General features: G+C 38.3%; 1 pseudogene; it reads left to right on the forward strand.

Moving 5' to 3' along the window:
• The first annotated feature begins 7056 nt into the window (after positions 1-7056).
• Positions 7057-7712, forward strand: LOC105475991 (ubiquitin-conjugating enzyme E2 N-like; annotated as a pseudogene).
• Positions 7713-12474: the final 4762 nt, after the last annotated feature.

Below are 12474 nucleotides of genomic sequence, written 5' to 3' on the forward strand. Positions count from 1 at the left end.
GCCAAAATGTAAATACCATCAATGCTAGGAAGAAACTGCATCAACTAACAAGCAAAATAACCAGCTAACATCATAATGACAGGATGAAGTTCACACATAACAATATTAACCTTAAATGTAAACGAGCTAAATGGTCCAATTAAAAGACACAGACTGGCAAATTGGATAAGGAGTCAAGACCCATCAGTTTGCTGTATCCAGGAGACCTATCTCACGTGCAGAGACACACATAGGATCAAAATAAAGGGATGGAGGAAGATCTACCAAGCAAATGGAAAACAAAAAAAAGCAGGGGTTGCAATCCTAGTCTCTGATAAAACAGACTTTAAACCATCAAAGATCAAAAGAGACAAAGAAGGCCATTACATAATGGTAAAGGGATCAATTCATCAGGAAGAGCCAACTATCCTAAATATATAGGCACCCAATACAGGAGCACCCAGATTCATAAAGCAAGTCCTTAGAGACTTACAAAGAGACTTAGACTCCCACACAATAATAATGGGAGACTTTAACACCCCACTGTCAACATTAGACAGATCAACGAGACAGAAAGTTAACAAGGATATCCAGGAATTGAACTCAACTCTGCACCAAGCGGACCCGATAGACATCTACAGAACTCTCCACCCCAAATCAACACAATATACATTCTTCTCAGCACCACATCACACTTATTCCAAAATTGACCACATAGTTGGAAGTAAAGCACTCCTCAGCAAATGTAAAAGAACAGAAATTATAACACACTGTCTCTCAGACCATAGTGCAATCAAACTAGACCTCAGGATTAAGAAACTCAATCAAAACTGCTCAACTACATGGAAACTGAACAACCTGCTCCTGAATGACTACTGGGTACATAACGAAATGAAGACAGAAATAAAGATGTTCTTTGAAACCAATGAGAACAAGGACACAACATACCAGAATCTCTGGGATACATTTAAAGCAGTGTGTAGAGGGAAATTTATAGCACTAAATGCCCACAAGAGAAAGCAGGAAAGATCTAAAATTGACACTCTAACATCACAATTAAAAGAACTAGAGAAACAAGAGCAAACACATTCAAAAGCTAGCAGAAGGCAAGAAATTACTAAGATCATAGCAGAACTGAAGGAGATAGAGACACAAAAATACCTTCAAAAAATGAATGAATCCTGGAGTTGGTATTTTGAAAAGATCAAAAAATTGATAGACCACTAGCAAGACTAATACAGAAGAAAATAGAGAAGAATCAAATAGATGCAATAAAAAATGATAAAGTGGATATCACCACTACACCACAGAAATACAACTACCATCAGAGAATACTATAAACACCTCTACACAAATAAACTAGAAAACCTAGATGAAATGGATAAATTCTTGGACACATACACTCTCCAAAGACCAAACCGGGAGGAAGTTGAATACCTGAATAGACCAATAACAGGCTTTGAAATTGAGGCAATAATTAATAGCCTATCAACCAAAAAAAGTCCAGGACCAGAGAGATTCACAGCCGAATTCTATCAGAGGTACAAAGAGGATCTGATACCATTCCTTCTGAAATTATTCCAATCAATAGAAAAAGAGGGAATCCTCCCTAACTCAATTTATGAGGCCAACATCATCCTGATACCAAAGCCTGACAGAGATACAACAGAAAAAGAGAATTTTAGACCAATATCCCTGATGAACATCGATGCAAAAGTCCTCAATAAAATACTGGCAATCCAGCAGCACATCAAAAAGCTATACACCATGATCAAGTGGGCTTCATCCTTGGGATGCAGGCTGGTTCAACATATGCAAATCAATAAACGTAATCCAGCATATAAACAGAACCAAAGACAAAAACCACATGATTATCTCAATAGATGCAGAAAAGGCCTTTGACAAAAATTCAACAGCCCTCCATGATAAACACTCTCAATAAATTCGGTATTGATGGAACATATCTCAAAATCATAAGAGCTATTTATGACAAATCCACAGCCAATATCATACTGAATGGGCAAAAACTGGAAGCATTCCCCTTGAAAACTGGCACAAGACATGGGTGCCCTCTCTCACCACTCCTATTCAACATAGTGTTGGAAGTTCTGGCCAGGGCAATCAGGCAAGAGAAAGAAATAAAGGGTATTCAGTTGGGAAAAGAGGAAGTCAAATTGTCCCTGTTTGCAGATGACATGATTTTATATTTAGAAAACCCCATCGTCTCAGCCCAAAATCTCCTTAAGCTGATAAGCAACTTCAGCAAAGTCTCAGGATACAAAATCCATGTGCAAAAGTCACTAGCATTCTTATACACCAGTAACAGACAAACAGAGATCCAAATCATGAATGAACTCCCATTCACAATTGCTTCCAAGAGAATAAAATACCTAGGAATCCAACTTACAAGGGATGTGAAGGACCTCTTCAAGGAGAACAGCAAACCACTGCTCAATGAAATAAAAGAGGACACAAACAAATGGAAGAACATTCCATGCTCCTGGATAGGAAGAATCAATATCGTGAAAATGGCCATACAGCCCAAGGTAATTTGTAGATTCAATGCCACCTCCATTAAGCTACCAACGACTTTCTTCACAGAATTGGAAAAAACTACTTTAAAGTTCACATAGAACCAAAAAAGAGCCCGCATTGCCAAGAGAGTCCTAAGCCAAAAGAACAAAGCTGGAGGCATCACACTACCTGACTTCAAACATACTACAAGGCTACAGTAACCAAAACAGCATGACACTGGTACCAAAACAGAGATATAGACCAATGGAACAGAACAGAGCCCTCAGAAATAATACCACACATCTACAACAATCTGATCTTTGACAAATCTGACAAAAACAATAAATGGGAAAAGGATTCCCTAATTAATTTTGAATTAATATACAAAAATAATTCAAGATGGATTAGAGACTTAAATGTTAGACCTAATACCACAAAAACCCTAGAAGAAAACCTAGGCAATACCATTCAGGACATAGGCATGGGCAAGGGCTTTATGTCTAAAACACCAAAAGCAATAGCAACAAAAGCCAAAATTGACAAATGGGATCTAATAAACTAAAAAGCTTTTGCACTGCAAAAGAAGCTACCATCAGAGTAAACAGGAAACCTACAGAATGGGAGAAAATATTTGCAATCTACTCATCTGACAAAGGGCTAATATCCAGAACCTACAAGGAATTCAAACAAATTTACAAGAAAAAAACAGACAACCTCATCAAAGAGTGGGCAAAGGATATGAACAGACACTTCTCAAAAGAAGATATTTATGCAGCCAACATGAAAAAATGCTCATCATTACTAGCCATCAGAGAAATGCAAATCAAAACCACAATGAGATACCATCTCACACCAGTTAGAATGGCAATCATTAAAAAGTCAGGAAACAACAAGTGCTGGAGAGGATGTGGAGAAATAGAAACACTTCTACACTGTTGGTGGGACTATAAACTAGTTCAACCATTGTGGAAGACAGTGTGGCGATTCCTCAAGGATCTAGAACTAGAAATACCATTTGACCCAGCCATCCCATTACTGGGTATACAGCCAAGGGATTATAAATCATGCTGCTATAAAGACACACTCACATGTATGTTTATTGCAGCACTATTCACAATAGCAAAGACTTGGAACCAACCCAAATGTCCGTCAACGACAGACTGGATTAAGAAAATGTGGCACGGGCCGGGCGCGGTGGCTCAAGCCTGTAATCCCAGCACTTTGGGAGGCCGAGACGGGCGGATCACGAGGTCGGGAGATCGAGACCATCCTGGCTAACACGGTGAAACCCCGTCTCTACTAAAAAAAAAATACAAAAAACTAGCCGGGCGAGGTGGCGGGCGCCTGTAGTCCCAGCTACTCGGGAGGCTGAGGCAGGAGAATGGCGTGAACCCGGGAGGCGGAGCTTGCAGTGAGCTGAGATCCGGCCACTGCACTCCAGCCTGGGCGACAGAGCGAGACTCTGTCTCAAAAAAAAAAAAAAGAAAAAGAAAATGTGGCACATATACACTATTGAATAATATGAAGCCATAAAAAAGGATGAGTTCATGTCCCTTGTAGGGACATGGATGCAGCTGGAAACCATCATTCTCAGCAAACTATCACAAGAACAGAAAACCAAACACTGCAAGTTCTCACTCATAGGTGGAAATTGAACAATGAGAACACTTGGACGCAGGGTGGGGAACATCATACCCCAGGGCCTGTTGTGGGATGGGGGGAGGGGGGAGGGATTGCATTAGGAGATATACCTAATGTAAATGACGAGTTAATGGGTGCAGCACACCAACATGGCCCATTTATACATATGTAACAAACCTGCGCATTGTGCACATGTACCCTAGAACGTAAAGTAGAATAAAAAATAAAAATAAAATAAACTGTGGTAAACGCAAAAAACATCAGTCTTATTAGTCATTAGTCTTATTACATATCAGTATAATGAACATTTTATTTATTCAAATCCTTAATTTTTTTTTAGATGGAGACAATAAAATTTCAGTTGCTTTCCACCTGTTTCTTCATGTGCATATCTGGATGCACATGTAATTTGTTGGTACCAGTTTTGGTTGCTTTTATGAGCATTTGTTGAGTATCTGTGATGTGGAAAGTATTGTGCTGGGTGCTGGAGATAGCACAGTGGCATCATCCCTGTCTTCAGTGAGCTCAGCCAGGTGAGGTGGGGAGCAGAAAAGAAATGTGAATCGGTAGTTCCAGCACGAAGTAATAAGTGCTTAATTATGATATGCAAAGATTTGTGTGTACCCTAGAGGGGCACATAAAAGGGAGTAATTAACTCTCCTGAAGTTTCTGAAAGGGCTTTAGAGAAGTCAAACATTTGATCTGGTTCTTGAAGAATGAGTAGGTGTTCGCCAAATAGAGGTTAAAAAAGATTGAAAAGTTGAAACTCAAACCTCATGACCATGCCTTCTTGTCCTCTCTTCTCAAATCCATATCATTCCTGATACATTATTAAATGGATCTATTTTGAAACGTCATTCATTTACTCCCAGTCCAAACCCTCTCCCAGGTTATAGGCCTCACTCATGCACCTGAAGAGAACACACAGGTCAAAAGAAAGAGAGCAGTGGGTTGGGGAGCTCTGAGGGTCACGGAGGTCAGCCGAAGGTGCCATTCTTTTTCCTCATAAATAAGATTTACTGAGGTAGAATGTACTTACAGTAAAAATGTATCCATTTTAAGTTTACAGTTTGGTATATTTTACAAATGTATAGACTCTTTTAATTGCCACCACAGGCAAGATAGAGAACATTTCTATCACCCCAAAAAAGTTCCTTATGTCCCCTTGGAGTCAGTCCCTATAGCCCAGTCCCGGCAGCTGCTTACTGGCTTTCTATCACTATAGATTAGTTTTACCTTTTCCAGAATTTTATACAAATGAATTCATACAGTCTGCGCTTATTTCACCTAGCGTAATGTTTCTAAGGCTCATTCTTTTTCTTAAATATCAGTAATTGATTTCTTTCTATAATGGAATAATTTCCATTGTATGATATATCACAATTTCCTTATCCATTCAACCATTGGGTTGTTTTCGGTTTTTGGCTATTACAGATAAAACCATTATGAACATTCATAAAGAAAACTTTGGCCATATGTTGTCATTCCTCTTGAGTAAATACTAGGGGTTGTATTGTTGAGATGTATGGTAAGTATGTGTTTCACTTTATAAGAGAGTGTCAAACTTTTCCAAAGTGATTCGATCATTTTTGCATTCCTGTCATTCGTGTGTGAGAGTTCAGATTGCTTTAAGTCCTTGCCAACATGCCCTTCTATTGTAGCCATTTTAGTAGAAGTGTAATAGTTTTTATTGTGGTTTTGATTTGTATTTCTCTAAGGACTGGTGATGTTAAGACTTCTTCAAGTGCTTATTAGCCACTCGTGTATCTCCTCTTTTATTATTCACAACTCACAGATTGTTGTGACATTTGTGTATCTTCTTTAGTAAGGGGTATGTTCAAGTCTTTTGCCCATTTTTGTGAGGCTGTTTTTTTTATTGAGTTATGAGGGTTCTTTTTGTACCCTCGACATAAGTTGTCATATAAAGGTTTTGCAAGTGGTTTCTTTGAGCCTATGACTTGCTTTTCATTGTCATATGGTGACTTTCAAAAGAGCAGAATTTTTCATTTTGATGAAGTCTAGTTGATCCGTGTTTTCTCTTATGTTTCATTTATGTTTGGCCTATTTAAGAAGGCTTGGCGATCCTAAGGGTCACAAATATTTTGTCTTATGTTTTTTCTGAGAGGTTTTAGTTTTAGTTTGTTTGTTTGTTTGTTTGTTGACTTTTAAACCCACAGCCACCATCATACAGTTTTAGCTTTAACATTTTGGTTTATGATCCACTTTGGCTTCACTTTTGTGTGTGGTATTAGTTAAGGATCAGGGTTCATTCTTTTTTTTCTCACATGAATATACTGTTATTTCAGTACCATTTGTTGAAAAGACTCCCTTTTCCTCCACTGAATCATGTTGATATCTTTGTTGAGAATTAATGGAACATGTGTTAGTTTATTTCTGAACTTTGTTCTGTTTCATTGACCTATAGGTCCATCCTTATGCCAGTTGCACCCTGTTTGGATTACTGTAGCTTTATAGTTAAGTTTTGAAATGAGGTAGTGTGTAAGTCTTCCAAATTTGTTCTGTACCTTCAAAATTATTTTGACTCCTCTGGGTCCTTTGCACTTTCATATACATTTTAATATCAGATTGTTTAAAAGCCTGTTGAAATTTTAAATAAGATTACATTTAATCTAGAGATCCATTTGGGGAGAATTGCCATCTTAATAACAGCAAATCTTCCAATTCAGAAACAGAGTATTTTAAAAATTTATTTAGGTCTCCTTTAATTTCTCTCAGTAGGATTTTATAGTTTTCAGTGTAAAGGTTTTATACAAATTATGTTACATTTATCTTTAAATATTTTCTATTTGGGAATGAGATTATAAATGGAATGTAAGAGTTTTAATTCTCCAACTGTTTTTGTAAGTATAGAAATACAGTTGATTGAGACAAGACCAGAGGCCGAACTCGGGTTCTGACAAGATGGCTGTGCTGCCCCACAGATCATCAAGGAAACCCAGCGTTTGCTGACAAAACCAGTTCCTGGCATCAAAGCAGAACCAGATGAGAGCAACGCCCGTTATTTTCATGTGGTCATTGCTGGCCCTCAAGATTCCCCCTTTGAGAGAGGGAGTTTTAAACTTGAACTATTCCTTCCTGAAGAATACCCAGTGGCAGACCCTAAAGTACGTTTCATGACCAAAGTTTATCATCCTAATGTAGACAAGTTGGGAAGAATATGTTTAGATATTTTGAAAGATAAGTGGTCCCCAGCACTGCAGATCCACACGGTCTGCTATCGATCCAGGCCTTGTTAAGTGCTCCCAATCCAGATGATCCATTAGCAAATGATGTAGCGGAGCAGTGGAAGACCAACGAAGCCCAAGCCATAGAAACAGCTAGAGCATGGACTAGGCTATATTCCATGAATAATATTTAAATTGACTCGATCATCAAGTGTGCATCACTTCTCCTGTTCTGCCAAGACTTCCTCCTTTCTGTTTGCATTTAATGGACACAGTCTTAGAAACATTACAGAATAAAAAAGTCCAGACATCTTCAGTCCTTTGGTGATTAAATGCACATTAGCAAATCTATGTCTTGTCCTGATTCACTGTCATAAAGCATGAGCAGAGGCTAGAAGTATCATCTGGATTGTTGTGAAATGTTTAAAGCAGTGGTCCGTCCCTGCTTTTATTCATTTCCCCCATCCTGGTTTAAGTATAAAGCACTGTGAATGAATGTAGTTGTCAGGTTAGCTGCAGGGGTGTGGGTGTTTTTCTTTATTTTATTTTTTTGAGGGGGGAGGTAGTTTTATTTTAATTTTATGGGCTCCTTTACCCCTTTTTTGGTGATCTAATTGCATTGGTTAAAAGCAGCTAACCAGGTCTTTAGAATATGCTCTCTAGCCAAGTCTAACTTTATTTAGATACTGTAGATGGACAAGCTTGATTGTTTGAACCAAAATGGGAACATTAAACAAACATCACAGCCCTCACTAATAATGTTGCTGTCAAGTGTGGATTCCCCCCTTCAAAAAAAGCTTGTGACCATTTTGTATGGCTTGTCTGGAAACTTCTGTAAATCTTATGTTTTAGTAAAATATTTTTTGTTATTCTACTTTGCCTTTGTACAGTTTATTTTACTGTGTTTATTTCATTTTCCCAATATGACAATCGTATTTTAAAATTAAAACTGATGGAACATTCTGTCTTGGTCTTCACCATCTGACAAATTGAATGGCAAGAGGTGGATTTCACCAGTTTCTTTTCACTGATGCAGATTTGTGTTAAGATAGTACTGAATGGAGTATTTATAAACTGGCCCTGAGCATGCCTAAAGCATCAGTATCTGACCTTTTTTTAACCTCCTAGGAATTTGAAATAAATGTGTTTGTGTTGTCTGATTAGATGATCATGTCGTCTTGCCAGAATGTTTAAAAATTACTGTACAGGAAAGTCACAGCAAAGATAGCAGTTGTGACTGACATGTAGGACTTTCATTTTTGTTGTGCCACATTTTTGACTAAAATTTGGGTTATGACCTACCTTTATGAGCTGTAACACTCACTGCAAAGGTCTACAGCTTCACTCCTGAAGTCAGCAAGACCATGAACCCACAGGGAGGAAGAAGTAACTCCAGATGCGCCACCTTTAAGAGCTGTAACACTCACTGTGAAGGTCTGTGACTTCACTCCTGAAGTCGGCAAGACCACAAACCCACCAGAAGGAAGAAACTCTGGACACATCTGAACATCTGAAGGAATAAACTCTGGACACACCATCTTTAAGAACTGTAACACTCACCATTAGGGTCTGCGGCTTCATTCTTGAAGTCAGCAAGACCAAGAACCCACTGGAAGGAACCAACTCCAGACACAGCTGTATATAACTTTTTATCATGTGACCTTGCCAGATTTACCTAGCGTTAGGTTGGTGCAAAAGTAACTGCATTTTTTGCTTTTTTTTTTTTTAAGCCATGGCAAAAACCGTGATTACTTTCGCACCAACCTAATAGTTCTAATAGCTTCTTGGTAAATCCCTTAGGATTTTCTATGTATCCAATCATGTTATTTGAAAACGCAGTTTTATTTCTTCCTTTCCAATCTGTTTCTCTTTATCCCCTACCTCGCTCCTCCTCCCTTATTGCACTGACCATGGCCTCTAACACAATACTGAACAGAAGTGTAAAGTGCAAAACATTCTTGCCTTGTTTTGTGTCTTAGCGGGAAAGCATTTTATATTTTACAAATAAACTTGATATTAACTGTAAGATTTTGGTACATGCTCTTAATCAGTTTGAGGAAAAACTTTTCCCTTTTTTTTCTTTTTGCTGAAAGCTGTTTATTGTTGATTGTTTTATCTTTTTATTTTGAAATTTTAGGCACAATAATTGTAAAAAGAAAAACCAAAAAACAGATTTTTCATATATGCCTCATTCAGCTTTCCCAATGTCATTATCTTACTTAACGCTAGTACAAATATCAATTAGCAAATGAACATGATACAGTATTAACTGAACCACAGACTTGATTCACAGTTTTTCCAGTAATGCCCCTTTTTATGTTCCAGGATGCAAAGCAGGATCCCACGTAGTAATGCCTCATCAGTCTCCTCCAGTCTGCGACAAAATTGCCTAACCTTAAGTTGTCATGAGAAAAATCAGACAAACCCAACTTGCGGACATTTTACAAAATTACTGACTAGTTCTCTACAGTGTTCTGGGCATGGCCTTCCATGTAGTTTCGGCAAGAATGCCACCCAAGTGTTGTTGTGCCCTTTTTGGAGCATCATATTAGAATGTATGTCATGTCCGTATGCCTTATTGATAATGTTAACCTAGATTGGTTAGCACTGGTTACCTTGGTTAAGGTGATGTCTACCAGGTTCTCCACAGTATAATTATTGTATTCCCCATTAAAATTAGTATATACTCAGGAAGATACTTGGAGACCCTGCAAATACTGTTTCTCCCAAAACTTTTTCTCACTCATTTTAGCATCCATTAGTGAATCTTGCCTTCCTGATTATTACTCTGGTATTTGCCTGCTGGTGGTTTTCTATTTCTATCAGTCTTTACATTTACTACTTATAATTCTACAAGAAAAAGTTATCTGTCCTCCACCATTTTATTTACTTATATCAGTGTAGGCTCATAGATACTTACGTTATGCTATGGGTTATAATCCAGCATTTTAATTACTTTATTGTTCTGATCATTCCATATTTGGCCATGGGGAGCTCCTTCAGGTTAGTGTCTGTCATTTGGCAATGTCTCATTCTTTTTTGAGCACTTCCTGTACTTTCTGGTAGCACAAGATATTTCTGACTCATCTTGTGTTTTCCCTGCCTTGGCTCTAGAACCAACTACTTCTTTAAGCAGCCTTGGCTCCTGTTACTGGGGAATGGTGTTTGGAAACCATCATATGGATGCTAAGTGTGTTTATTGCTGTTGATATGTCATTGCTTCAAGGCTCTCTGTCGGTGAAAATTTTTTCTTAAATTCCTGAAATAAACTTTACTTGATTGTGATATATTTATTATTTTTTAATATGTCACTGGTTTTATTTTGTTAAGAATTTCTGCATTATTCTTGCCAGGAATATTGTAATTTTCTTTTTTTTTTACTTATTTATTTATTTATTATTATTATACTTTAAGTTCTAGGGTACATGTGCATAACGTGCATGTTTGTTACATATGTATACTTGTGCCATGTTGCTGTGCTGCACCCATCAACTCGTCAGCACCCATCAACTCGTCATTTACATCAGATATAACTCCCAATGCAATCCCTCCCCCCTCCCCCCTCCCCATGATAGGCCCCGGTGTATGATGTTCCCCTTCTCGAGTCCAAGTGATCTCATTGTTCAGTTCCCACCTATGAGTGAGAACATGTGGTGTTTGGTTTTCTGTTCTTGTGATAGTTTGCTCAGAATGATGGTTTCCAGCTGCATCCATGTCCCTACAAAGGACACAAACTCATCCTTTTTTATGGCTGCATAGTATTCCATGGTGTATATGTGCCACATTTTCTATTCTTGAGATGTTTTTGTCTGATTTTAATATAAGGGTAATATTGGCCACATCAAAGGAGTTGGGAATTATCCCCTTTTCTACTTTCTGAAAGAGTTTATAGAGGCTTGTGTTATTTCTTCCTTAAATGTTTGATAGAATTTACCAGTGAGTCTGTCTCATCCTGGACTTTTCTTTGTGGCAAGATCATTAAATTACAAATACAGTTTATTTTGTGGCTACAAGACTATGGCTCTGCTTGGATTTATCTCCAGACTGAGTGGATTACTGTGGTTGGCCTTGCACAAGGCATAAATCCACCCTGTGACCAGGGAACTTAGAAAGTCTGTTATCAGAAGAAGAGAATGTGGCATACTCAGGGCTCCAGAGAATTTATAGGCCAACTGGCCTCTTCAACTTAGGTTTATTATGCTTTCTTCTATACACCAAACCATAGACATAGAAATAGTCTGGGCACGGTGGCTCACGCCTGTAATCCCAGCACTTTAGGAGACCAAGGTGGGCAGATCATGAGGTCAGGAGTTTGAGACCAGCCTGCCTAACATAATGAAACCCCGTCTCTATAACAGAAATACAAAAAATTAGCCAGGTGTGGTGGCAGGTGCCTGTAATCCCAGATACTAGGGAGGCTGAGGCAGGAGAATCGTGTGAACCCAGGAGGCAGAGGTTGCGTGACCTGAGATCTTGCCATTGCATTCCAGCCCTGGTGACAGTGTGAGACTTGGACAAAAAGAAAGAAAGAAAAGAAGAAAGAAAGAAAGAAAGAAAGAAAGAAAGAAAGAAAGAAAGAAAGAAAGAAAGAAAGAAAGAAAGAAAGAGAGAGAGAGAGAGAGAGAGAGAGAGAGAGAGAAAGAAAGAAAGAAAGAAAGAAAGAAAGAAAAAAAGAAAGAAAGAAAGAAAGAAAGAAAGAAAGAAAGAAAGAAAGAAAGAAAGAAAGAAAGAAAGAAAGAAAGAAAGAAAGAAAGAAAGGAAGGAAGGAAGGAAGAAAGGAAGGAAGGAAGGAAGGAGAAAGAAAAAGAAAGAAAGAAAGGGAGAGAGCGAGAAATAAAGAAAGAAAAAGGAAGGAAGAAGGAAGGAATAAAGAAAGGAAGGAAGGAAGGGAGGGAGGGAGGAAGGAAGGAAGGAAGGAAGGAAGGAAGGAAGGAAGGAAGGAAGGAAGGAAGGAAGGAAAGAAGGAAGGGAGGGAAAGAAAGGGTATTTAAGGACAATCTTTTTTTCTATTATTTATAGAAGTGACTTTTTACTTTCCATTCCGCCCTGTCTCCCCACCAGTTCATTATTAACCCTATGGACCAATGGAGTCCGACATAATGAACCCACTACTTAAATCTCCAGTGTCATCACTTTCTTCCCACTCCTTCCATAT

This window comes from Macaca nemestrina, chromosome 17 (assembly GCF_043159975.1).
Source record: "Macaca nemestrina isolate mMacNem1 chromosome 17, mMacNem.hap1, whole genome shotgun sequence".
In the NCBI taxonomy this organism is placed as follows: Eukaryota; Metazoa; Chordata; class Mammalia; order Primates; family Cercopithecidae; genus Macaca; species Macaca nemestrina.